The 27,815-nt window shown below is 41.3% G+C and overlaps 1 protein-coding gene and 1 long non-coding RNA gene across 2 annotated transcripts in view; one reads left to right on the top strand and one right to left on the bottom strand.

Moving 5' to 3' along the window:
• LOC114559231 (zinc finger protein 709-like) overlaps positions 1-27,815 on the bottom strand; it is a 196,203-nt gene that overhangs the window by 27,388 nt on the left and 141,000 nt on the right. The gene's annotated exons all lie outside the window — the stretch shown is intronic.
• LOC114559236 (uncharacterized) lies at positions 1,295-5,354 on the top strand. The gene is made up of 3 exons (XR_003693044.1): positions 1,295-1,404; positions 3,177-3,970; positions 4,055-5,354. It is a non-coding gene; the product is annotated as an uncharacterized LOC114559236 (long non-coding RNA).

Below are 27,815 nucleotides of genomic sequence, written 5' to 3'. Positions count from 1 at the left end.
AAACATAGGTAAGGCCGCGTCTGCACATGCCTATGCACTTGTAAATAGCCGCTTTCCGACCGGGGGGGATTTTTGCAGTTCCTAGAACTTAAACATTCCTAGAACACTTTTTTCATCATGTTCCCACCAGACAAATTTGGGGATTTTTAAGTTCCTCTGGCTGTATTATGGGACTTTTTTAGCTCCTATTTCAGAGCAGGGTCTTTTCCCTTTTCCTAGATCTACTTGATTGGTCGAACTTATAAGTCACGCCCACTGCCAACCCGGATCTTGCAGCGCGCCGCCTGTACTTGCAAACAGAGCAACAGCGGGACATTTTAAACAATTTTTGCCATCTTATTCATCATTAAAGTCACTTCTGACAACGTTTTAGGCAAGAAATGAACTCTTTAGATTTCGAATATAAGCAGTCTTCCGAAAATCGTTGCCAAATTGATAATTTGCTTCAAAGTTTTCGGAGTTGAGAAACTCCATAAAGTGACGGGACTGCCAGCCGGTGGCGGCCGGGATCGCTTGCTCGCCGGCCGGCCTGTCATCCTGGGACTCCCCGCTGTCAGCCGGGGGTCTCTCAGACCGGTCTCGTAAATAAGAGGCTTTTATTTCGCCGTTGACGGATCGTTTGTTTAAATATCACGACAAATGTCCATCATCAGATTAACGGGAACCTGTGGTTACTGCCTTTTGGCGTTAAACTCCACAAGCGCCTGCGGGCTTGACAACTTCGTTTGTCCGCCGTCATACACACACACGCACGCACACACACACACACACACACACACACACACACACACACACACACACACACACACACACACACACACACACACACACACGGCCACAGGGAGAGAGAGAGAGAGAGAGAGAGAGAGAGAGAGAGAGAAAACGGCTATTGTCATTTTAAATAGTTGAATATGGGTAAGTAAGTTATATGAGGGTCGCACAATTGCAGACTTTTTATGTTAATAAAATGCAGTATTAGGTAAAAGCTAACCCAAGTAAATGCTCTTTTTCTCCCATTAAGTTAAAAATGCTGTAAAATCATCAACTGTCAAACGTTTTGATATCAAATCACAGCATGAATTTTTCTTAGTTGTTCCTTAAGTGTTTGGTGTCTTAATTTTGTATTTTCAAGTATATTTGAGCATGTTTATCAATTCTTCAGTGTTGTCAAAGGGTTAAATTTAGCACTGTGTCACAAAGGGTATCAGTGCAAACATACTGAGGCGAGTAACCTAGAACTGCATTTACATTTTCATTTACATGGGCTGTACTTTTATGTATGTCACAGAATGGATTGCCAAGGAGAAAGTTCTAAAAAGGACATGCCTAAAAGAGCCCGCATACCACCAAAGAAGATGAGACTATATGAACCAGACCCCAGGCCACCCAAAGATGACCAGCATGGTAATTGAATCATTGTGATTTTACTGCACATCTTTTTAATGTAATGTTATTTCTTTAAGTAAATATTTCTTAATTTTAACTTATTTTGGATCATATTATGATAATAACATATATTTAGTTTCTAGGATTAGGGCCACAATGGACTGAATGTACCCTACCTGAAAGCCTAAATTAATTATAAATACAAGTTAAAAAGCTACTTGATTTGCAGAGTAGTGAATCCTTTGAACCTAGTTATTAATACTGAAATCATAACAGGCCACCAACCACTGTGCACCGTCAATACATTAAAACACAAAAATAATTTAATTGTAACATGTTTTTAATTCAACAACATAACATAAAATTTATATTTAGCCCCTTCCCCATTCTAAGTATTTCATGAATTTATGAATGGTAATATAGTTGTTGGGATTTTAACCATGTTAATGCTGGATAATGTGTATTAGCCGCTTCAGGGCTCCTATCAGAGAGCACGAGTCACCTATGGTGTTCAACTTTTTACTTGGTAGTTAGATGGTGCTAGGGTTGGGCGGTATCCAAATTTTGATACTGTCAAACCTCCTCCCTATTTTACCGCGGTATACAGTATTACCGTGACTAATTAAAAATGATGACGTAAGACTCAGACGGCGTCACCAAACTGTTGGCTGTGCATCATTCAGAAACTGAATACCAAACACTTATACTGAAACAATAATAACATAAAAACAACTTACAAAAAAACTACTTTCTCCTCCACATTGTCACGTGATGACAACCACACATAATGACATAAATTATATTTAATATTTTAATCCTTGTCAACTTTGTATATAAGTGCATTGCATTTGTTTTTTTTATGACAGTATTGAAACTGATACCGTTGCTATTTTTAAGAGCCCGCGGTATACCGTATTACTGCCCAACCCTAGATGGTGCATTACAGGCAGTAAGCTGTACAGTGGTAGATAAAGAGTCTGAAATAAACCCCAAAAAGGTACATTAATGTCACCGCTGTTATTATCTGATATAACAGTGGGTTATTAATCCCTTATTAACAAATACTGAAATAAAATGTACAGTTATCACACTGTGCAAGTTAAATAAACATCCTCTCCAGCACAGTAATGACCAAAGCCTCCCAAAAACGAATCACACATTAACTAATAACGTGTGATGTAGTGGGAAGTTAGCAAGATAGCAAAAAACAGATGAATTAGCAGCTTCACATCACAGGTAAAAACGGTTAACATTCAGTACTCATTGCAGACTGAAACAACTCAAGAATAGTTTAAAGGAACACGCCGACTTATTGGGACTTTATCTTATTCACCGTAACCCCCAGAGTTAGACTAGTCCATACATACCCTTCTCATCTCCGTGCGTGCTGTAACGCTGTCTGACGGCTCCAGCGGCATCAGGCCAGCACAGAACATGCAGGTGAATGGTTCCAGAAATCCTACTGCTCCGAATAAGTGACAAAATAACGCTGACTCTACAAATCACAACATGTAAATAGGAACATGTTGGTGTTATTTTGTCACTTTTGTCACAATTTGGAGCAGTAGGATTGCTGGAACCAGTCACCTGCATGTTTCATTATGAAAACACGAGGCGATCTCTGGGATTTCTTACGCAAATTACGTAACTAACTTAGCTGTAACTAACACACACTATAACCTGCACAGTCTCTGTAGCGTGAGGAATTCACAACAATAGTAGTATGTTTGATTAAAGTAATGACGTACTTGTTTACTAAAAAGCAAATTTTTTTACTCCTTCAATTTCAGGTGTTTTTGTATTTTTGACATTTGAAGATGGATACACGGCAAAGATTTTTAAGGTCTGTCATGTACTAAACAAAGATGAGAAACCTATAACTGGTGATGTAGTACTAGCAAGATGGTCTGACAACAAATTCTACAATGCCACAGTGGACTACATTGGAACAGCTGACAAGACAGTGGATGCAAGGAAAGGCTCAAAGAAAGACATTAAAAAAAGAGATGCAGTTGCTGAGAGATTCTATAAACTCCACTCACTAGCTCAAGGCGTTCAATCCTGCTCTGCACAGCCAAACCCAAATTGTTTGGAGTGCAGTACCATTCACCCTCCACCTACTCGGTCATCTCCACCTCCTGAGCCACAGCACCAGCCTACACCTAACACCTAACTTTGCTACATCCATCCTCAGTATCCACAGCCTCATGTTGTGCAGCTCATGCCTCCAGACCAATTGCAACAGCTGCCTGTTTTGGTGGATTTGGATCAACAACAGAAATCAACAACCCTAAATAACCTAACAGCCAAAGAAAGATTTCTTAGAATGATGTACAGTCCCACTATTCCTAAAAGATCATCTACTGTTCATACTGAGGGGAGTCAGGCTAGTACGTCTCAATACGAGAGTTCTTCATCAAGCTCATTATCATCTGCAGACACTTGTAGCATTGAACGTGATCCACTACCAGGATATGGAGAACCACGTGTGCAAATTGAATCAAGAGATGTTAGGCATGTTAGGATGAGGTGGCAAAATTAATATCAGTGAAGGGGAAATTGGAGGATGTGCTGTGTAGTATCAGTAAGTACATATTTGTGTGTCTTGTTGTGTTTATGTCGCATCAGGATTACATTGTAAAGTAATAATTCCTCTTCGGTGTTACAGGTGCTGTACAACTTGAGGCATTACGGGGCTTTCTGGATCAAGTTGAAAAGATACATCCTCAGGCTGGTGTCGTGCCTACAAAAATCCAATCAGGGAAACAAGAGCTTTACCAAGGTTGTGGCCTCTTCCTGTCCTCTACCCGGTTGGCTGCAATCCATGCAGATGCAAGAAAGGACTGCCTTTGACTATTTCATCTGCTTTTTGATGAATTCTTCACTGCTGAGGGGTGCCAAAATGCAGTGGCATTTGGAAAACACGGAGCCAAAACAAGTTGCCAGAAGGGAAAGCAGTCCTGGACAAGTCCAAATTCGATGGGATTCTTACACATTTGTCATTTTGTAGATCACTGTTTTTTTGCAGATCTGCGTTTTGTGTTTGTTTATTCACACAGTTGGAGTATTTCATGTTTTGTTTTACAACATCCACATGAAGTTGTTGCTGATGAATTAATCATTGAATAGCCAGCAACACACACTATTTGCTTGGTTTCCTTTGTGGCGCAGGGAATTAATTCCCCCGAAGATCCATTCAAAAAGAGAGAAAATTCCCACTCACACCTTTCACCTCTAAATTGTTTGTTTGTCAATGTTTCAGTCATGGGGATTTTCTGAGGCTGAACGATTAATGGCATTTGCAATAATATCGCAATATGTTAAAACACAATTTCGCAAAAGGTGTGATTTGGTCATGTGACTCGCGAGAGCAAAGCAGTCTGCACTCTGCAGAGAATGCACTGGGCAACCTTGACCTTTGTACAATGGCCTCAGGCTCGACAGAAACTTAAGTGCCAAATAGGAACAGTATGTCACTTGTGTGGGACTATTTTGGTTTAAAAAAAGATGATGCACAGGTATTGTGCAAAATCTGTCTTGGCATACAAGGCAAAGTTGGCGGGTGCTAATTTCCCACCCTGTGTGTGTGTGTGTGAGAGAGAGAGATCAGGACACAAATAGGAGATTAACTTTTTCCCTGGTAACAATTTAGTCAGGATTTTCTACACCATGGTTACTGTATGCAAGGTGAATTTATCTTTAATTTATGCTTTCTTTTATTCTTGCAGCCTACATCATGCGCTGTGGAACACTTGATTGATGGACACCTGTGGACAAGGCCAAGGTCAAAAAAGCCTTGATTAACAAATGCCGCATGAGGACCACAAAGACATAGACACTACATTCTCTAGCACACTAGAGAGGTGGAGATATGTTTTTATTTATGTTTATATTTAAGTTCTTGCTGCTAATGTTGCCGAAAAGTGCTGTTTTTGAAAGTGCTGTTTGAAAGTGTCAGACATTATGGATAAGATCTCTACAGACAGAGACCTTTTTGTTAAAGAGATCCTTTATGTTTAACATGAAACAGCCCCGAAATCACCATCACCAAACTCCATTTAAATAAACTAATTTTATCATGGTTAAACACACTTCATTCAACTATTGAACTACTGTTCAACAATCACCATTGTGGTTCAAATAAACCCTTATTTCACCCGTTTACACATGGAAATATACTGGCTGTATACCACTAAACTTACCGTTTATTTAAACGAGTCTGGTGGGTTTGGCAATAGAGATCTGGGTTTGGAGCTGTTTCGGAGTTGTTTTTGCTGCTGACGGGCTCAGATTATAATTGTCTAACAACATTATGGACAGGACACCCAACAGAGACCTTTTTGTCAAAGAGTAAACATTTTTTTTTACAATAAAGGGTCTATTTGTTGAAAGTGTCCTTGATTTTTTTTCATTTATGGATATATAAATATATATATATGCCTCATATATTGCTCAATATTAGCTCTGGTACTGTAAATTTTCTTTTCTTAAGGAGAACAAAATGAGCCATTAACGAGACTGGCTCATTTTATCTCCATCACGTCTCAACTATGACTCCTGCAAATATTGCTCTGTCTCACCTATTTCTCCTAGTGAATTTTAGGAGCAACATATGAGAAATGGGTCGGACAAAAATGAGAACAAAATGAGCCATTAACGAGACTGAGCAAGTTATCTCCATCACGTCTCAACTATGACTCCTGCTGATGTTGCTCTGTCTCACCTATTTCTCCTAGTGAATTTTAGGAGTAACATATAAGAAATAGGTCAGACAAAACTTAAATAAAAACAAGGCTGAACTGAGAATCACAGTTTTGTCTCCTCAGCTGTAGAATAGCAACCATTGAGCTATACAATTTTCCTCTGGGTAGTGGCCAAACCACACCTGCTGTTGTAAAGGTCATTCTGCATGAGGCTTTTCCGGTGTTACACCGAAATCTGTGACCCGCCAGAATAGACTTTGTCGGCATTACCGGGAACGCCCAATAAAACCTACTTTTCGTTTATGCTGTGGGGTAAAACAAACCATTGTAATTAATGAGCATGGACTAGGGCTGCATGATTATAATATTTATTTATTTCAAGAGATTTTATTTCATAAGTCCCCATTTATTTATTTCAAGAGACTTTTATTTCATAAGTCCCCATTTATTTATTTCAAGAGAATTTTATTTCATAAGCCTAGATTTATTTATTTCAAGAGACTTTTATTTTCCTAATGCCACATTTATTTATTTCAAGAGACTTTTATTTTCCTAATGCCACATTTGTTTATTTCAAGAGACTTTTATTTTCCTAAAACCACATTTATTTATTTCAAGAGACTTTTATTTTTCTAATGCCACATTTATTTATTTCACTATTTATTTCAAGTTTGTATATGCAAATCAGGGGGAGTGGCTATCTCTCACATTCAGCACAGAGCCGTGGGCAAAAAAAGGCTGGCGAAGTGAGAGTGCAACACAACCGGCAGTTTGCGGTGCTGTGTGCCCAGCCCACAGTCACCTATTCTGGGGTAAGTAGACCACCAACTAGCGCTGACCTGACGGAGCACCACAACAGGCAGCTCGTGGTACTCTGTCCACTGCGGGTTGACACGACAGCTGAGGCGTTGTTAAGTGAGCTAGCGGGCAAACGACTGCTCTAATTCACATTAAACTGAACATTTCCGTTGAAGGTGAAGTGAGACAGGTGAATGGGAATGTTTCTCGAAGAGAAACAGGTATCTCTCTCTCTCCCCCGCCTGTGTGTGTGTGTGTGTGTGTGTGTGTGTGTGTGAGACCTCCAGCTTACATTGGGTTCTCCGAGCGACGAGCTAGCAGCCCCGGCAGACGCTAGCTGGCTGTCGCATCACTATATGGAGCTTCTCAACTCCAAAAACTTTGAAGCACATTGTCAATTCGGCAACGATTTTTGCAAGATTGCCTATATTCGAAATCTAAACAGTTCATTTCTCGCCTAAAACATTCTCAGAAGTGAATTTAGCGATGAATAAGATAATAATAATAAAATTGTTAAAATTGTCCTGTTGTTGGTCTGCCAAAGAAGTCCCATTCACCTTGTTCTGAATGTGAGAGATAGCCACGCCCCCTGATTTGAATATAAGAACTTGAAATAAATAGGAGAGTGAAATAAATAAATGTGGCATTAGGAAAATAAAAGTCTCTTGAAATAAATAAATGTGGCATTAGGAAAATAAAAGTCTCTTGAAATAAATAAATGTGGACTTATGAAATAAGTCACTTGAAATAAATAAATGGGGACTTATGAAATAAGTCTCTTGAAATAAATAAATGGAGACTTATGAAATAAAAATCTCTTGAAATAGGCGCCCAGATAGCTCAGTTGGTAGAGCGGGCGGCCATGTGTAGAGGTTTACACCTCGACGCAGCGGACCCGGGTTCGATTCCGGCCTGCGGACCTTTGCTGCATGTCATTCCCCCTCTCTCTCCCCTTTCACTTCTTTAGCTGTCCTATAATTAAAGACCTAAAATGCCCAAAAAAAAAAAAATCTTTAAAAAAAAAAAAAAAAAAAAAAAAAATCTCTTGAAATAAATAAATGTGGACTTATGAAATAAAGGTACCATGAAATAATTAAATTTAATTATGTATTTATTGCCCCATTTATTTATTTCATAATGTATTTCAAAGGCATATTTATTTATTTATTCATGTATTTATTCATTTATTTATGTATTTACCTCTCCGTGAACCATCACCTTATCGTGGTGGAGAGGTTTGTGTGTCTCTGTGAACCTGAGGGCTGTGTTGTCTGGAGCTTTGTGCTCCTGGTAGGGTCTCCCAAGGCAAAGTGGTCTCAGGTGAGGGGCCAGACAAAGAATGGTTCAAAAACCCCAATGAAGAAGCAAGGTAGAGATGGAGTGACCCTGCCCGGAGGAAGCCCGGGGCCCCCGTCTGGAGCCAGGCCCAGACGGCGGGCTCGTCGGCGAGCGCCTGGTGGCCGGGTTTGCCACGGAGCCCGGCCGGGCACAGCCCGAACAAGCTACGTGGCTCCCATCTCTCCAGCCCATGGGCCCACCACCTGTGGGAGGAACCGTTGGTGTCGGGTGCGATGCCACATGGGTGGCAGTGAAGGTCAGGGGCCTCGACGGACCAGACCCGGGCGGCAGACGCTGGCTCTGGGGACGTGGAACGTCACCTCTCTGTGGGGAAGGAGCCGGAACTGGTGCGGGATGTGGGCGCTACCGGTTAGATCTGGTGGGGCTTACCTCACGCACAGTCTTGGTTCTGGAACCGTACTCCTGGATAGGGGTTGGACTCTTTTCTTCTCCGGAGTTGCCCAGGGTGTGAGGCGCCCGGGCGGGTGTGGGGATACTCACAAGCCCCGGCTGGCGCCGCTGTGTTGGAGTTTACCCGGTGGACGAGAGGGTCGCCTCCCCACGCCTGCGGGTTGTGGGGGAAAACTCTGACTGTTGTTTGTGCATATGCACAAAACAGGAGTTCGGAGTATTCGGCCTTCTTGGAGACCTTAACTGGAGTCCTGCATGGGGCTCCAGTGAGGGACTCCATTGTTCTGCTGGGGACTTCAACGCACACGTGGGCAATGATGGAGACACCTGAGAGGCGTGATTGGGAGGAACGGCCTCCTGATCTAAACCAGAGTGGTTGTTTGTTGTTGGACTTCTGTGCTAGTCATGGATTGTCTATAACGAACACCATGTTCGAACATAGGGATGCTCATAAGTGTACCTGGTACCAGAGCACCCTAGGCCGAAGGTCAATGATCGATTTCATAATCGTTTCATCTGATCTGAGGCCGTGTGTTTTGGACACTCGGGTGAAGAGAGGGGCAGAGCTGTCAACCGATCACCATCTGGTGGTGAGTTGGGTCAGGGGGTGGGGGAAGACTCTGGACAGACCTGGTAAGCCCAAACGTGTAGTGTGGGTAAATTGGGAACGTCTGGAGGAGGCCCCTGTCCAACAGACTTTCAACTCACACCTCCGGCGGAGCTTTTCGTGCATCCCTGTGAAGGCTGGGGGCATTAAACCCGAGTGGACAATGTTCAAAGTTTCCATTGCTGCGAGGAGCTGTGGTCTTAGGGTCTTAGGTGCCTCAAGGGGCGGTAACCCACGAACACCGTGGTGGACACCGGTGGTCAGGGAAGCCGTCCGACTGAAGAAGGAGTCTTTCCGGGATATGTTATCCCAGAGGACTCCGGAGGCAGTTGCAGGGTACCGAAGGGCCCGAAGGGCTGCAGCCTCTGCCGTGAAAGAGGCAAAGCAGCGGGTGTGGGAGAAGTTTGGAGAAGACATGGAGAAGGACTTTCGGTCGGCACCAAAGTGCTTCTGGAAAACTGTTCGCCACCTCAGGAGGGGGAAGCGGGGAACCATCCAAGCTGTGTACAGTAAGGATGGGACACTGTTGACCTCAACTGAGGAGGTAATAGGGCGGTGGAAGGAGCACTTTGAGGAACTCCTGAATCCGACTAATACGCCCTCTATGTTAGAGGCAGAGCTGTAGGATAACGGGGATTGTCGCCGATTTCCCAGGCGGAAGTCACTGATGTAGTCAAACAACTCCACAGTGGCAAAGCCCCGGGGATTGATGAGATCCGTCCAGAAATGCTCAAGGCTCTGGGTGTGGAGGGGCTGTCCTGGTTGACACGCCTCTTCAACATTGCGTGGAAGTCTGGGGACGGTGCCAAAGGAGTGGCAGACTGGGGTGGTGGTTCCCCCTTTAAAAAGGGGGACCAGAGGGTGTGTGCCAATTATAGGGGTATCACACTTCTTAGCCTCCCTGGTAAAGTCTACTCCAAGGTGCTGGAAAGGAGGGTTCGGCCGATAGTCAAACCTCGGGTTGAGGAGGAACAATGCGGATTCCGTCCTGGTCGTGGAACAACGGACCAGCTCTTCACTCTCGCAAGGATCCTGGAGGGAGCCTGGGAGTATGCCCAACCGGTCTACATGTGTTTTGTGGATTTGGAGAAGGCGTATGACCGGGTCCCCCGGGAGATACTGTGGGAGGTGCTGCGGGAGTATGGGGTGAGGGGGTCTCTACTCAGGGCCATCCAATCTTTGTACGACCAAAGTGAGAGCTGTGTCCGGGTTCTCGGTAGTAAGTCGGACTCGTTTCAGGTGAGGGTTGGCCTCCGCCAGGGCTGCGCTTTGTCACCAATCCTGTTTGTAATATTTATGGACAGGATATTGGGATTGGTTGGGATGAGGATCAGCACCTCTAAATCGGAGGCCATGGTTCTCAGCAGGAAACCGATGGAATGCCTTCTCCAGGTAGGGAATGAGTCCTTACCCCAAGTGAAGGAGTTCAAGTACCTTGGGGTTTTGTTCGCGAGTGAGGGGACAATGGAGCGGGAGATTGGTCGGAGAATCGGCGCAGCGGGTGCGGTATTGCATTCAATCTATCGCACCGTTGTGACGAAAAGAGAGCTGAGCCAGAAGGCAAAGCTCTCGATCTACCGGTCAGTTTTCGTTCCTACCCTCACCTATGGTCATGAAGGCTGGGTCATGACCGAAAGAACGAGATCCAGGGTACAAGAGGCCGAAATGGGTTTCCTCAGGAGGGTAACTGGCGTCTCCCTTAGAGATAGGGTGAGAAGCTCAGTCATCCGTGAGGAGCTCGGAGTAGAGCCGCTGCTCCTTTGCGTCGCAAGGAGCCAGTTGAGGTGGTTCGGGCATCTGGTAAGGATGCCCCTGGGCGCCTCCCTAGGGAGGTGTTCCAGGCACATCCAGCTGGGAGGAGGCCTCGGGGAAGACCCAGGACTAGGTGGAGGGATTATATCTCCAACCTGGCCTGGGAACGCCTCGGGATCCCCCAGTTGGAGCTGGTTAATGTTGCTCGGGAAAGGGAAGTTTGGGGTCCTCTGCTGGAGCTGCTCCCCCCGCGACCCGACACCGGATAAGCGGACGAAGATGGATGGATGGACGGATATTTATGTATTTATTCATTTATTTAATTGCGAATAAAACGGCATTCCATATGACCGCTTTCATACATGCACGTTTTCCGTAAGGTATCTACCTGACGAAATAGAAACGCGGATGTCGTGGCTTATTACACTGCTACATCCATGTCTGCGTTGCGCTCTGATGCTCCGAAAACGCGCGTTAGAAGCAACATAAACAACGCTGCACGTCACGCTAGTAAACACTAATAACACGTTACACAGCAGGTAACGTTAGCCTACCGTTAGCCACAGTAGTAACTGGATTAAACACGGCTAAAATGCTGACAGCTAAACGGTGTAGTGTGACAGGATTCCAACAGCAGGACTTCAAACAGTCCGCTGCTAAAGCTATGAGTTAAAGACACAAACTAGCACTATAGTCACTGCTGTTGTTAGAAAAACAAAACAGACGGGACAAAATGTTGCGTTTACTGGTAAACTGGTAAACATCGTGACCGGATTGTGATGACCGACTGCTACCGTAATGTGGAATTTTCCTCACGTTACTCGGTCCTCTGTGACTGTCTACGTCTAGAAACTAAGCTGCGCGGTGCAGGGAACAACTCTGATTGGCTCATGGAGGCACGTGATCAGACAGCGGTTTACGCTAGATTGGTTTTGCAAAAACTTTGATAAGGAGCGTTCTATGAGCGGAATGAAGCATTTTAAATAATGCTCGATCACGCAAATTTGATTGTGGGAAGCCAAAGTTGTGATTGTGATTAAAATTTGATTAATTGTGCAGCCCTAGCATGGACCTTGTTAGCAGTTCTTCTTTACTCTTTGTCATATACGATTGTTTTTTGTTTGGTACAATGCTGAAAAGTAGCTGTGTGGCATTCTGTACCCAAATAATATTAAAAAAAATCCTGATCTTAAGTTTGATATACTGCCGAATAGACAAACTGGTGTTAATGCCACTAACGTTGCTGCTACGGTCCAAACTGTAACAGTTACATGGAGTTTATTCATGTAACATGCTAAGACATACTGGTCTTTAATATCCTAGCTTTAACGAATGTGGGATAACAAGAGACTGTTTGAGGACCCTGGGAAACATTACTGATAATATAGTCAGACTGAAGATTAGCTAACGGTTAATGTTAGCGCTCTCTTACATGGAGACTCAATCAGGTAGCTAAGGTTAATAAGAAATGTCGGTAATGACACCAGGTTTTTTTTTTCTCAGCTTCTCTTCATAGTCGTCAAATTCATGTTGGTTACTAACCTAGCTCTGGGGAGCTTATTCCCTGGAGTCCTCATGTTTTTTGTCGACCAGCAGTTTTCCTTGGATTAGGGTGGCCCCTAAATCATGGCTGCAGCTATCGCCGTGGACCTGCTCCGCGCCCGGCTATGCCCTGCTACACCCTGCAGTGCCCTGCTACGTCCTACTATGCCCTGCTACACCCTGTAACACCATGAACTACTACAACTACTATTTCTAGTCATAGTTTCATTATCTTTATTGTGATTATTATTGCCACTGTTCATCACACCCCCAACCGGCATCGTCAGACACCTCCTACCAAGAGCCTGGGTCTGTCCAAGGTTTCTCCCTAAAAGGAAGTTTGTCCTCGCCACTGTCACACTAAATGCTTGCTCTTGGGGGAATTACTGGAATTGTTGGGTCTTCGTAAATTATAGTGTGGGGTCTAAACCTAATCTGTAAAGTACACTATGTATACTATGAATAGAATTGAATCGGTCGCTCCGTTGGGTCGTTTGTCCCGTCACTTATAACGTACGGACAATCCGACCCAATGCAGCTCAGTTTGTTTTATGTATCTTACTCAGTCAATCGGTAAAAGATAGACCTTAGTGGTCCTCTAATACTGTATCTGAAGTCTCTTTTATATAGACTTTAGTGGTCCCCTGATACTGTATCTGAAGTCTCTTTTATATAGACCTTAGTGGTCCCCTAATACTGTATCTGAAGTCTCTTTTATATAGGCCTTAGTGGTCCTCTAATACTGTATCTGAAGTCTCTTTTATATAGACCTTAGTGGTCCCCTAATACTGTATCTGAAGTCTCTTTTATATAGACCTTAGTGGTCCCCTGATACTGTATCTGAAGTCTCTTTTATATAGACCTTAGTGGTCCACTAATACTGTATCTGAAGTCTCTTTTATATAGACCTTAGTGGTCCCCTAATACTGTATCTGAAGTCTCTTTTATATAGACCTTAGTGGTCCCCTAATACTGTATCTGAAGTCTCTTTTATATAGACCTTAGTGGTCCCCTAATACTGTATCTGAAGTCTCTTTTATATAGACCTTAGTGGTCCCCTAATACCGTATCTGAAGTCTCTTTTATATAGACCTTAGTGGTCCCCTAATACCGTATCTGAAGTCTCTTTTATATAGACCTTAGTGGTCCCCTAATACTGTATCTGAAGTCTCTTTTATATAGACCTTAGTGGTCCCCTAATACTGTATCTGAAGTTTCTTTTATATAGACCTTAGTGGTCCTCTAATACTGTATCTGAAGTCTCTTTTATATAGACCTTAGTGGTCCCCTGATACTGTATCTGAAGTCTCTTTTATATAGACCTTAGTGGTCCCCTAATACTGTATCTGAAGTCTCTTTAATACAGACCTTAGTGGTCCCCTAATACTGTATCTGAAGTCTCTTTAATATAGACCTTAGTGGTCCCCTAATACTGTATCTGAAGTCTCTTTTATATTGACCTTAGTGGTCCTCTAATACTGTATCTGAAGTCTCTTTTATATAGGCCTTAGTGGTCCCCTAATACTGTATCTGAAGTCTCTTTTATATAGACCTTAGTGGTCCTCTAATACTGTATCTGAAGTCTCTTTTATATAGACCTTAGTGGTCCTCTAATACTGTATCTGAAGTCTCTTTTATATAGACCTTAGTGGTCCTCTAATACTGTATCTGAAGTCTCTTTTATATAGACCTTAGTGGTCCCTAATACTGTATCTGAAGTCTCTTTTATATTGACCTTAGTGGTCCTCTAATACTGTATCTGAAGTCTCTTTTATATAGGCCTTAGTGGTCCCCTAATACTGTATCTGAAGTCTCTTTTATATAGACCTTAGTGGTCCTCTAATACTGTATCTGAAGTCTCTTTTATATAGACCTTAGTGGTCCTCTAATACTGTATCTGAAGTCTCTTTTATATAGACCTTAGTGGTCCCCTGATACTGTATCTGAAGTCTCTTTTATATAGGCCTTAGTGGTCCCCTGATACTGTATCTGAAGTCTCTTTAATATAGACCTTAGTGGTCCCCTAATACTGTATCTGAAGTCTCTTTATATAGGCCTTAGTGGTCCCCTAATACTGTATCTGAAGTCTCTTTTATATAGACCTTAGTGGTCCCCTAATACTGTATCTGAAGTCTCTTTAATATAGACCTTAGTGGTCCCCTAATACTGTATCTGAAGTCTCTTTAATATAGACCTTAGTGGTCCCCTAATACTGTATCTGAAGTCTCTTTTATATAGACCTTAGTGGTCCCCTAATACTGTATCTGAAGTCTCTTTTATATAGACCTTAGTGGTCCCCTAATACTGTATCTGAAGTCTCTTTTATATAGACCTTAGTGGTCCCCTAATACTGTATCTGAAGTCTCTTTCCCGAAATTCAGCCTTGGTGCAGAATTACAGCCACTAGAGCCAGTGCCACAATGAGCATTCCTTAGGATGTGCCATTTCTGTTTCTGCAGCTATTGAGCTGTGAGGTCTGAGCTTCCTCTTCATCATCTTCACTCTTTACAGGAGTGAATGGGAACTTGGTGATATCAGCCTCCTCCAGCTCTTGAAGCTGCTCTCCCTCCTGACTGCTCCACAAAACACACACACCAGGGCTGATAAAACGTGCAATAAAACATGTGACTGTGCAATTAGTGTAAATACATTTTACTATTTCATATTTACTCTCTTTAATTATTTTTATTAGTGTGTGTTAACATGTGTCCTCTCCTTTTATCCCTTGCTGCTGTAACTGTGAATTTCCCTATTTGTGGGATTAATAAAGAATTTTAAATCTTGAATCAGTTGAATCTGTTGTCACAAACACTGCAGTATGAGTTCTCATGTGTGTCTTCAAGTGTCAATTTTCAGTGAAAGCTTCACCGACTCCGAGCAGCTGAAAGTTTTGTTTCCTGTGTGATTTCTCATGTGTGACTGTAAATTTTCACTCTGGGTAAAAGATTTATTACAAACTGAGCAGCTAAATGGTTTCTCTCCTGTGTGGATTCTCATGTGTGTTCGTAAACCTCCACTCTGGGTAAAAGATTTCTTACAAACTGAGCAGCTAAATGGCTTCTCTCCTGTGTGGATTCTCATGTGTTTTTGTAAATCTCCACTCTGGGTAAAAGATGTATTACAGACTGAGCAGCTGAAAGGTTTTTCTCCTGTGTGGATTCTCATGTGCATCTTTAAAGCTCCACTGTGTGTCAAAGATCTCTTGCAGACTGAGCAGCTGAAAGGTTTTTCTCCAGAATGAGTCACCATGTGGGTCTTCAGGGTTCCACGTTGAGTGAAAGATCTACCACACTCAGAGCAGCTGAATGGTTTCTCTCCTGTGTGAGTATTCATGTGTGACCGTAAACTTCCTTTCCGTGTAAAAGATTTCTTACAGACTGAGCAGATGTAAGCTTTTTCTCCTGTGTGAGATTTCATGTGTGGTTTCAGATCTGCCTTGCAGGCAAATGTTTTCCCACAGTTAGAGCAGCTAAATGACCGCTGTCTTGTCTCTTTCCAAAAATCACTATCAACACTGTCATCAGTCTCTGGTTGTAAAAGTGGATGTGAGTTCCTGGCTGGTTCTGGTCCTCCACAGTCCTCTCCATCAGCTTCTGTTTTCATGTGTTGAGTTTGTCTCTGATGAAGCTGTGAGGTCTGAGCTTCCTCTTCATCATCTTCACTCTTCACAGGGACAGGAGTGAATGGGAACTTGGTGATATCAGCCTCCTCCAGCCCTTGAAGCTGCTCTCCCTCCTGACTACTCCACAGTTCCTCCTGTTCCTCTTTAATGTGTGGGGGGGGCTCTGGCTCCTGCTGGTCCACATTGGAGCTACACTCCTGCTGCTCCTCTTCACCAACAATCACTTTAAGAACATCTGGAGGTAAAGCTGAAACACAGACAGACAGCCATTAATGGGAGTCTCAACAATACTTTGCTAATTAGCTGATTTCACTGTGATAAGGATGCAGTTTCATAATGAAATCATCCGACTTATCCCAGGTCCCCAAAGGTCATCACACAAAACTGAGCTGTTACACTACCACCCTTAAATAAACTCATTCTTCCACTCTGCTCCGGCTGGTGGTCGAGATGAAAACTCAAGGCCCGCGGGCCAAATTTGGCCCCTTGCAAATTTTGATGACCTGACCTGAATACCAATTTAGGTTCACAATGAATTTTGGCCCAACTAGTTGTGCGCCAAACCAAAAAAGCAGGAAACTGTTTTTCACACTGTAATTACGCAACATTCAGAGCAGATTTAGGCAGATTTGGCGACTTTGAGCCTTTGATAAATCCCCCCAGAAGCAGATAGTTTCATATTCAGGCTGTGAAACAGGCTGCTGGGAGTCAGCGTTGTGGTAGCTGCTTATAAAAATGAAATCTTTGTTTCGCTTGATTTACTAAATTCTACGATGGCTAAGAAACTTTTTTGCTGACTTTTTTACGCCTTTAAGTCGACCAAGCTGTAAGTGAGAAAACTATATGAGACATGCGATAACATGTTAATAAACTATACATGTCTGGCCCTTGATGAGATTCTCATTTCCTGTGTGACACCCCTGGCTTAGAGTATGTGTCAACTCCCGCTGACATCTGGACTAGCCACAATACAAGCTTTTTAGGCATGACTGTGTCATGAACCAGCTCAAATTCAAGACAAAACAAGAGAGACCACATAGAATTAAGGATTAAATTAAAGCCAATTTATTTAATCCATAATAAATCTTACTGAAAACTAGTGATCGACCAATTATCGGTCCGTTTTTTTTGGCAGTTTGCAGATTATCTGTATTGGTGTTTATTTGCCTGATAACCGATATGTTAATGAATTAAAAAGTGTTCTACTTTGGCTCTACTGCAGCTCTGTGTCTGTCCCTCTGCTTCGGCTTCACGCACCACTGAGTCTGACTTAATGTCCCGCCCACAACACCGTCTGATTGGCTTGATGTTGTACGAGTAATAGCCAATCAACACTCAATGTCGCTGCTAACAGCCAATCAACACTCATCAACCTCACAGCAGCTGACATGCAGCAGCCTGGAGCACAAGCATCTCCTTCTCCGTGCAGTTTGTCACGCTACGCTTCAAAAGGTAAGACTGCAGGAATTTCTAAAGTTAAAAACATTATAATCTTTCACACTAAAGTTGCAAAAACACCCCCAACCCTGTGATCTATTTCTATAATGACAAGCCTGCCAGGATATATCACTTAAAAAGCCAGAATGAACTTTTGGTGGTGATAGCCTTAGTCTTTTAGAGTTACTGTAACTACACCGTTAGCATTATTAATATAGAGCGATAGTTACATGTTTTAAATAACAAAGCTAGTGGTGAGTTAACATAATGACTACTTTCATTTCTCACTGTCTCTCTCTCTAAAATCTCACTGCAGATGGATAAAAAAAAAACAACAAAGTGCAGTATGGGAGATTTTCGAAAAAAAAAAAAAAACACCAGAGACAGCAGTCTGCAACACGTCCAAACAAACTGTTAGCATAGCAGGAGAAAGCTATTTATAATTTTATGTAACTGAGTCTTATGTTGAAAGTTGTATTAAACAATTGCTTAAAGCATTTAAACAAAGTTTTGTGTTGGAGTTTGTAACATTTCAAAATCTTAATTTTGACTTAAAGATTTTCATTTTCACTGTAAATGCATATCAGTTCTAAAATATTGGTTATCGGTTTCATTAACTACTAATAATCTCCATCAGCCGTATAAAAAAAAAAAGCATCGATCCCTACTGAAAAGTATTATTAAAAATGTATATCTGTATTATCTGTGGTGTGAGTGAGTGCATGAGTGTAGATGAATGTGTGAAAAACCAAGCAAACAGAAGTCAAACTACAACCTAAAACTAAAACAAACACTGTTTGACCAGTTTTCATAAAGTTTCCATATCAGACAATTTGGGTTTATTACAACAACATGACATGGATGGTTGCGTAAAATAAATGATCAGTTCACTACTTTCATTGAATTTGGGTGTTTTATTCAACTTTATAGCATTAAAAAAAAATAAAAAATGACACAGGAAACTTTTTCAGACAAAATGTCTGAAAAAAAAAAAAAAAAGATTTAAAAAAAGTGAAAAAAAAAAAAAGAACAAAAACATAAAAAAAAAAAAGCATGATCAGTCCGCGTACAGTAAAGGCAATGAGTCTGTTTTATCTAATTTGCCAGAAGTCTATGCATTTGCCCGTTTTGATTAACAAAAAATGTATATTATGCAAGAGTAAATAACAAAACTGGTTAAAACAATAATATTAATATTTAAATAAATCAGCGGGAGAGTCAGGTACAGGCCAACTGTGGAGATACAACTGAGATTAGCGCTCATATTCAAGTTTATATTCAACGATTGTTTGGTAAATTGCTCTTAAGAGGGTATGAATTAGGGCTGGGCGATATAGCTGAAAACTGTATCGCGATATAAGTGTTTCATATCGGTCGATATCGATAATTATTGATATTTTTTATGACCTATTTAAAATAAGGACCAGGAGAAAAATATATATTAAATTTAAACCTTTTTATTTTAAACTTAACCTTCCTCTGATTATAATCCCCTCAGTTATAAAGCAGGAATGTCAACACAACCATGGAAAACACTCAAATAATTAAAATGTAAACATAGGTCTAAAATCACAATGAACACTTAACAATTATCTCTTAACATTAAGGTGCAAACTTAAAGAATAAGTAAGAAATGCTTCATAAAGTGTAATAAAATAGTGCAAAATGTTAAATATAAGAAACCTGAGAAACTATTTTCTGCAGGTTTAGTGCTAGGTTGGTAACCTGGCTTCTGAACAGACATGTCTGCCTCCGTTATTTCTTTGTAGTGTTTAGTAAGGCGCTGATGCAGAGTACCTCTCCATGGTGGTCTGCTGTTTGTAGTGTTTAGTAAGGCGCTGATGCAGAGTACCTCTCCATGGTGGTCTGCTGCTTGTAGTGTTTAGTAAGGCGCTGATGCAGAGTATCTCTCCATGGTGGTCTGCTGTTTGTAGTGTTTAGTAAGGCGCTGATGCAGAGTACCTCTCCATGGTGGTCTGCTGCTTGTAGTGTTTAGTAAGGCGCTGATGCAGAGTACCTCTCCATGGTTGTCTGCTGCTTGTGCAGTGTAGCAGCTGCAATGTTGTTGGACGTTGCTGCCGAATACGGCTGTGCTCCAAAGTGTGAGCGCGGCTAAAGTGGTAAAACTAGTTTGTGGTCGTATCAGTGTTGGTGGGGACGACGGTCTGACGACATTGGTCTGTCTACGGTCAGACTTATAAAATCCCCAAAAACTGCCATACTGACTTTTGTTTTATCAACAATTTCCTCGCTCGCTGCGGCACTCACTTTCCACTTATCACTCCACGCCGGTTCTGTTATTGAAGAACACGAGACAGTGATGTGGCCCAACCAAACTTGATACTGTTACATGATTGGCTGTTAGAGTGTCACTCCCTACGTTGCTAGGTTACCAGAGAGCGAGTGCCTTTGTTCATGCAACCAAACTTGCTTCACAATCTCTGGTTTCTTCTGATGAAGAAAAACAAGTTATCGAACATTTTATCGACCGCATTTTCTATTGATATTGATTACGTGTCTATCGCGAGACATATCGTTATCGTTTTATCGCCCAGCCCTAGTATGAATCCCTATTTTAACTCTCAACTCCTATCATTTTGGTGCTGGGGATTTTCTTTTGGGGCTGGCTTTAATCTCATTGGGGGATTTTTTGCCAAAAACTCCTCCATGCAGGAACCCTGTCACCACAATGGTCTTCAAAATGAACATGCAAGAATCCATCATGTTTCTTAAACCAACATTTGATACATGAGCGTTACGTTCCGGTGCGCTGCGTATAGCGATGCAGTCAAAATTTGTGCTCCTCTGACTAACAACACACCTGTTACCTGTTAAAAGTTCCTACCTGAATAGACATGGGACTTTAAAATCACAATAGTGACACACAAAACCTAAAAAACAGCTCTAGTTCTTTGGGTATTGAACCAAAAGTATGTTTTGGTTGGAACACAGCTTTATATATAGTTCTGTGTCGCAGTCAGTGAAGAATATAATGTACACTCTGTGGAAACACGGTTTTCTCTCACTCCTTGTGTCCTCGGCTCAAATTTGACCCATTTTCAAAAAGTTTTTTATATCAGAAATTTGTGTTTTCTTTCAATCAAATTTTGGTTAGTTCCCTAAAGCGCTCTTCACGAGTAAAATAAATGATCAGTTCACTACTTTCATTTAAATTGGGTGTTTTAATAAATTGTATAGCCTTACACACAAAATACAGAAAATAAGCATCTCTCAACACATACTCTCATGCAACACAAAACATGCTCTCACATACATTAGACAGGTGACTATATAGTAAGCACATTAACGCCTTCTTTCAGTGGAAGTTTTTAATTGAACAACCCTGTACGTATTGCACAAAATGACACAATGCACTGACATAATGCACAACCCCAATACCCTACGAATTGCACAGCTAACTTATTGCACAACCCCAATAGCCTATGAATTGCACAAATAACATTGTAAAACCCAAATAGCCTACGTATTGCACACATTACACATTTCCACATAACATATGCAGTACACAATAGCATATTGAACAATCCAACAGCCCATGTAACCACTAACATAGTGCATAACCCCAATAACCTACTTATTGCACGATGACATAGTGCACAATCCAGCCAGTCTACATGTTAGTGTTGATAAGCTTAATTAATTTAAAATTAAAAACTTTTTTTTACCGTTTTGGTTGTCTTTTTTGGACACTTTTGTCACTCCCCCCCCACCCCGATGTTTTTGTCCCTTTTTATATTTTTTTTCCTGGCATTTAGGCCTTTAGTGACAGGACAGCTTAGAAATGAAAGGGAAGAGAGAGGGGGGGGATTACATGCAGGAAAGCGCCGCAGGTCGGAATTGTGCCGGCAACTTTGGGCGCTCACTCCACCACTAGGCCACCCAGTTTTTTTTCACTTTTTCCCTTGTCTTTGTCGATTTATTCAGCACCTTTTTACGTTTTTGAAGCTTTTTCAGAAATTTTTGTCACTTTTTTCAACATCATTTTATCAATTTATTTCTCTCTAAATGCTATTTTATTGAATAAAGCAACCAAATTCAATGAAAGTAGGGAATTTATCATTTATTTTACTTGTAAAGAGCGTTGTAGATAACCATCCACGTTACTTTTCTTTGGAAATTTGGTTGAAAGAAAACCCACATTTTTTATATAGAAAATGGGTCAAATTTGGAGGGTTAAACTGTGAAGATTGAGGGTGGATTACTCTTTGTGCGTTGTAGGAAAACATTTTTCTGGGGGTCTTGAGACGGTGAAGCGTGTTTTTCTAGAATGTAAAGAGTATAGTGTAAAAGAAAAGTAATGTTTGTTAGACTGACAGGGATTGGAGTTGAGGCTTTATCTGTTTTATCTTTGTTTGGACACAGTCGGAAACATCTGCAGGACTGGATGGAAGACTCTAGGTTAAACTATGGAGTTAGAATCATGCCAAAACCACACACACACACACACACACACACACACACACACACACACACACACACACACACACACACACACACACACACACACACAAAACGTGTTTTACTCACGCCCAACGATTCACAAACAAACTCAGTGAGGTTTGCAAATACAAAACATCATTCACAAACTAATGCATTTTGTTCTGCAAATAAGAAACCTACCTATCAAACAAATTTGGGCAATATGGTTGAAAACTGTATCACGATATAATTTTTTCATATCAGTCGATATCGATAATTATTGATATTTTTTATGACCTATTTAAAATAAGGACCAGGAGAAAAATATATTAAATTTAAACATTTTTATTTTAAACTTAACCCTGCTCTGATTATAATCCCCTCAGTTATAAAAGCAGAAATGTCAACACAACCATGGAAAACACTCCGATAATTAAAATGTAAACAGGTCTAAAATCACAATGAACACTTAACAATTATCTCTTAACATTAAGGTGCAAAATTAAAGAATAAGTAAAAAATGCTTAATAAAGTGTCATAAAATAGTGCAAAGTGTTAGCTAAATATAAGAAACCTGAGAAGGAACTATTTTCTGCAGGTTTAGTGCTAGGTTGGTAACCTGGCTTCTGGACAGTGCTCAGCATGTCTGCCTCCGTTATTTCTTTGTAGCGTTTAGTAAGGCGCTGATGCAGAGTACCTCTCCATGGTGGTCTGCTGCTTGTAGTGTTTAGTAAAGGCGCTGATGCAGAGTACCTCTCCATGGTGGTCTGCTGCTTGTAGTGTTTAGTAGGCGCTGATGCAGAGTACCTCTCCATGGTGGTCTGCTGCTTGTAGTGTTTAGTAAGGCGCTGATGCAGAGTACCTCTCCATGGTGGTCTGCTGCTTGTAGTGTTTAGTAAGGCGCTGATGCAGAGTACCTCTCCATGGCGGTCTGCTGCTTGTGCTGTGTTGCAGCTGCAGATGTTGTTGGACGTTGATGGCGAATACGGCTGTGCTCGAAAGTGTGAGCGCGGCTAAAGTGGTAAAACAAGTTTATGGTATTACCATTGTTGGTCTGACGACATTGGTCTGACTACGGTCGGACTTATAAAATCCCCAAAACTGCCATACTGACTTTTCCTGTTTTATCAACGACTTCCTCGCTTGCTGCGGCACTCACTTTCCACTCCACACCGGTTCTGTTATTGAAGAACACGAGACAGCGATGTGGCGCAACCAAACATGATACTGTTACATGATTGGCTGTTAGAGTGTCACTCCCCACGTTGCTAGGTTGCCAGAGAGTGAGGGCCTTTGTTCATGCAACCAAACTTGATTCACAACCTCTGGTTTCTTCTGATGAAGAAAAACAAGTTATCGAACGTTTTATCGACCGCATTTTCTATTGATATTGATTATGTGTCTATCGCGATACATATCGTTATCGTTTTATCGCCCAGCCCTAAAACAAATACAGTATGTTTTACACATACAAAGAAACGTATTTCTTCAATGACAAAAAATATCCTGCAAATACAAACTAAAATCTTTCAAGTACAAAAAAAAAATCCTTGAAGTACAAAAAAAGAAAATCCTACAAATACAAAACAAATTCTACAATTACAAAAAACTGTCACGTGGCTTTTGGCACTAATTTTCTGCCTTGCTGATCCACACACAAATGCCCTCAGATCCACACACAAATGCAGGTAATTTTACTAACAAATGTTCTGTAATTTGCACTCCACAACAGCAACAGATCTTGCTTCGCAGTAGCCTACAGGCTGCCGATGTCACAGAATTCTGTGAAATGAACACGGCCCCTTAACTCAAAAACTGTGGCAGTTTCACAGATTCGCCGAAAATTCTGTGACGGGCCCACGGATGCGATGCATGTAGGTCAATGACATCATCATCCGTGGTCCACGCACAGTTTCCCTGATCACAGCATGTTTCTTTCTGTACAGAGAAGCTGTATACAGCTTTGCTGTTATTGGTATTTTTAGCCCAATAACCGCTGTTTTAATCAACATTTATTCACCAGATCTTATCATGGTTTAATTGTATTTCTTTTAATGTTATTATTTCGGTCTATTTCGGCCAGGGAAGGTGGATTGCTTTGTTGTTTTGATATTTTTTAAACTATAATACTACATCTAGCAACATATATGTAGATATTATCATAGTATGCATTTCTTTATTTTAATAATATTATTTTGGTCTTATTACTGGTGAAATATTACAGTATGCTGTAAGACAGAACAGATATGATCAGAGTTGGGCGCATGCAAAGCCGATTTCCCACAATGCAATGCCGGCATTCATTTTAGAGAATCAGACAACGATCAGCGGGTCTTTAACGCCAGTTTCGCTACAATATACATATATATAATCAGTGGTTTTGTCACCCATCAACATGTTGCTCAGCTTTGTTCCAGTAAGTTATGAACCATAATAACGTTTAAAAAAATCTGCGTGTATATATCTATGGTCCTGGTAGGCTTAAATTGACTTAACAGCGCCACCTGCTGTTGTGGAGTGCAAATTACAGGACATTTGTTAGAAAATTTACCTGCATTTGTGTGTGGATCTGAGGGCATTTGTGTGTGGATCAACAAGGCGGAAAATTAGTGCCAAAAGTCACGTGACAGTTTTTTGTACTTGTAGAATTTGTTTTGTACTTGAAGGATTTTTTTTTGTACTTGAAAGATTTTAGTTTGTACTTGCAGGATATTTTTTGTCATTGAAGAAATACGTTTCTTCGTATGTGTAAAACATACTGTATTTGTTTGATAGGTAGGTTTCTTATTTGCAGAACAAAATGCATTAGTTTGTGAATCGTTGGGCGTGAGTAAAACACGTTTTGTGTGTGTGTGAGGTTTTGGCATGATTCTAACTCCATATTTAAAATATTTAAACTTTGACGTGTGGAGGGCAGCAATACGCTCAGCAGCATCTCCACTGCCGGTGTTATAGCCCTACTGGTTTCTACACTAACTGGTTTCCGTATGTTGTGTTTACCTAACAGCAGCCGATGTGGTCCGCCTGTGTCACCAGATTCGTCACATAATCCCAAACATATTACTGCCGATTTTCAAATCGTTTCCCAGATCTACTGTCGCAGAAATGTTTTTCTAAGTAATCACCACATCACAGCCACCTAAAAAAAAAAAAAAAAAAAAAAGATCTAAAAACAATATAATCATTCAAGTTTGGGTCAAGCTGGTTTCGATCTGGTGGCATAAATATAATAGTTAAGACCCGAGTCGGCAGCTCTACGCAGTGATCTATCAAAGCTCTGTATGAAACTACTTCCAGTAACGTATCTATCAGCTACGTCATCACCTAGGTAACAATTTGATTTGAGCTGATCTAAAACAACTGGTTACCTGGGCTTTGTTGAGGAAATACCAGATGATAGTTTTCACGTTTCTTTCCTCACATCTTCCTCACCATTACATCAGTAATATGTTTGTGATTATGTGACGAATCTGAGGTCCGTTCCAGGAAGGAGGTTTAACAAACTCTGAGTCTAACCCTGAACTCTGAGTTGATTTACCCTGAGATAGAGGAAAAGGCAGTATGAATGGAGCCATGATTCTACGATTCACCATGGTAACAACCACAAACAAACGGGTCGGCGGAAATACTCATGCGCCCAAACAGTGAGTTTGAACATGTATTTCGTTAAAAAAACAAGACAGAGGCTGCTGCTGCAAAAGAGAAAGAATTGGTGTTGGAGAAAATTGCTGCTCGAGTCAATGCGTACACATTCACAGTGTATTAATTTCATTTTTAATCACAGTTAACTTATAATATTACTGGTGAAAACTGGAATTGTATTAGGCTACACCTATAATTTCATTTAGGTGCAATCCTGCGGGCGAAAAAGTAAACTATACTAATCCCATTCTGAGGCTGCAGCACCATATCATTAACAGAACTATAATGTATAATGATGTCCTATTTCTTTTTAATGGCTCTAGGCTACTACTACAAAAACGTTTAAAAAACGTTTAAGAGCGAGTCACACTTTTCTGATGGCTCTGCATACAGTGGCTTTACTATTACAGTAGGCCTAGGCTATGATCCGCTGTCACTGTTATAAAGAAAACTGCCGTTTGCAAAAAACGTAATGCGATACAAAGAATCTGCTGGGATGTTAAAGCCTGTCCACGATGGTTGATGTTAGTGATAGGAGGACAGATAATGTATCTACATATTTAATGGACTGTGATAAAAAATACCTCTCAAATCAGTTATGTGGAAATGAAAATAGGCTACATCTATAGTCGGGACTCAATAGCCTACCGACGTAAACTCTCTGTGAATTAATACAGCTTTTTCATCAATGGGATCGTCGACAAAAGGACATGACGTGTGAGAAAAAAACATTTTATAATCTGCCTAATATTGAATAACATGAACGTTTTTTTATTTATGCAGATAAAACTGCACTAAAATGCGCCTGATACAGACTGAATGAATGAATGAGGAAATGAGTTTCTGAGAGAAACTCGAGTTTTTTCCCCCGTTTCTCTCAGTCTCCTCCCGCTCAGAGGGAGGAGATTGTTTCTTGAAGAAAACCTGCTCCCGACCAGGTTAGGTTTAAAGACTCAGTTACCATAGTAACTGACTCCGAGGTTAAGTTACCTCTCTTTCTGGAACGGAAAACCCAGAGTTTCCCTCATCTCAGGGTTAACAAACTCAGAGTTTTCACTAAACCTGCTTTCTGGAACGGGCCTCTGGTGACAGAGGCGGACCACATCGGCAGCTGTTAGGTAAACACAACATACGGAAACCAGTTAGTGTAGAAACCAGTAGGGACAGTGGCGCAAAAAGTGGGTATGCGCTATATGCAGCGCATAGGGGCGCAGCACCGGGGGGGCGCCAAAGCGATGTGCTAAGTGGCTCTCCATATTTGTACTTTTTAAAATCCCAAAAAAACAGCAGCACAACCTTACTGCATACTAGTTGTCTTATCAGCTGCCATCACTAGGCTGATTTAAGAATTGAATTGAGGCTGCTATATTTAACAGTGAGTTCATTTCATTCAGGTGTGAGGATGGTGGATCAGGAGAGACAGGTGGAAGTGATACCAACAGATTAATTTCTTAATATTATGGAAAAACTAATACATAATGTTTGTTTGACAATATGTCTTAGTGGAGAAGAGCAGAGGCAAGGAGTGAATGAGAAAGACATGAGGTCAGCGTTGGCTAGAGATGAGCCCAGTGATGACATCAGGTAGGAGTTCTATTAGTTAGACCACACTAAACTAAATGTCCAGTATGGTTTGAAGTTCTGTTGACCAACGTATTCACTGTGTCCTTTTTGGGGAAAAAATAGTGCAGACAGAGATGGAAAATCTAACTATTAGCCTATGTCTGACAGCGGGACGTAGTAAACATATCAGAACGGGGGGGGCACACTTATTTATTTATTTATTTATATGTTTTTTTGTTGGGGGGGCGCCAAAATTGTTGTTGCATACCCCTCTGACACTGGGTAGTTGCGCCCCTGATTAGGGACATAACACCGGAACACCGAGATCCTCCAACAACAACAAGAGGAATATGTGTGTAGACCCTTTAAACCCGGAAACCGTTCACAGCTGCTTTCAGGAATAATCTCAACAACAGAAACGACTCAACGACTCTTCTGATGGAAACACATTAGCTTCAGGAGCTAGCTGCATGCGGCTAACAGGCTATCATTAGCTTAGCGTGATTATGAGAGCAGTTAGATTGTCAGACTAACCTTCTCCCCGCAGCTTGGTCTCCTCCGTGTGTTCCCGGTG

Source organism: Perca flavescens, chromosome 7 (genome assembly GCF_004354835.1).
Source record: "Perca flavescens isolate YP-PL-M2 chromosome 7, PFLA_1.0, whole genome shotgun sequence".
Lineage (NCBI taxonomy): Eukaryota > Metazoa > Chordata > Actinopteri > Perciformes > Percidae > Perca > Perca flavescens.
The sequence above is the reverse complement of the archived record's forward strand: the minus strand, read 5'-3'. Positions and strand labels throughout refer to the sequence as shown.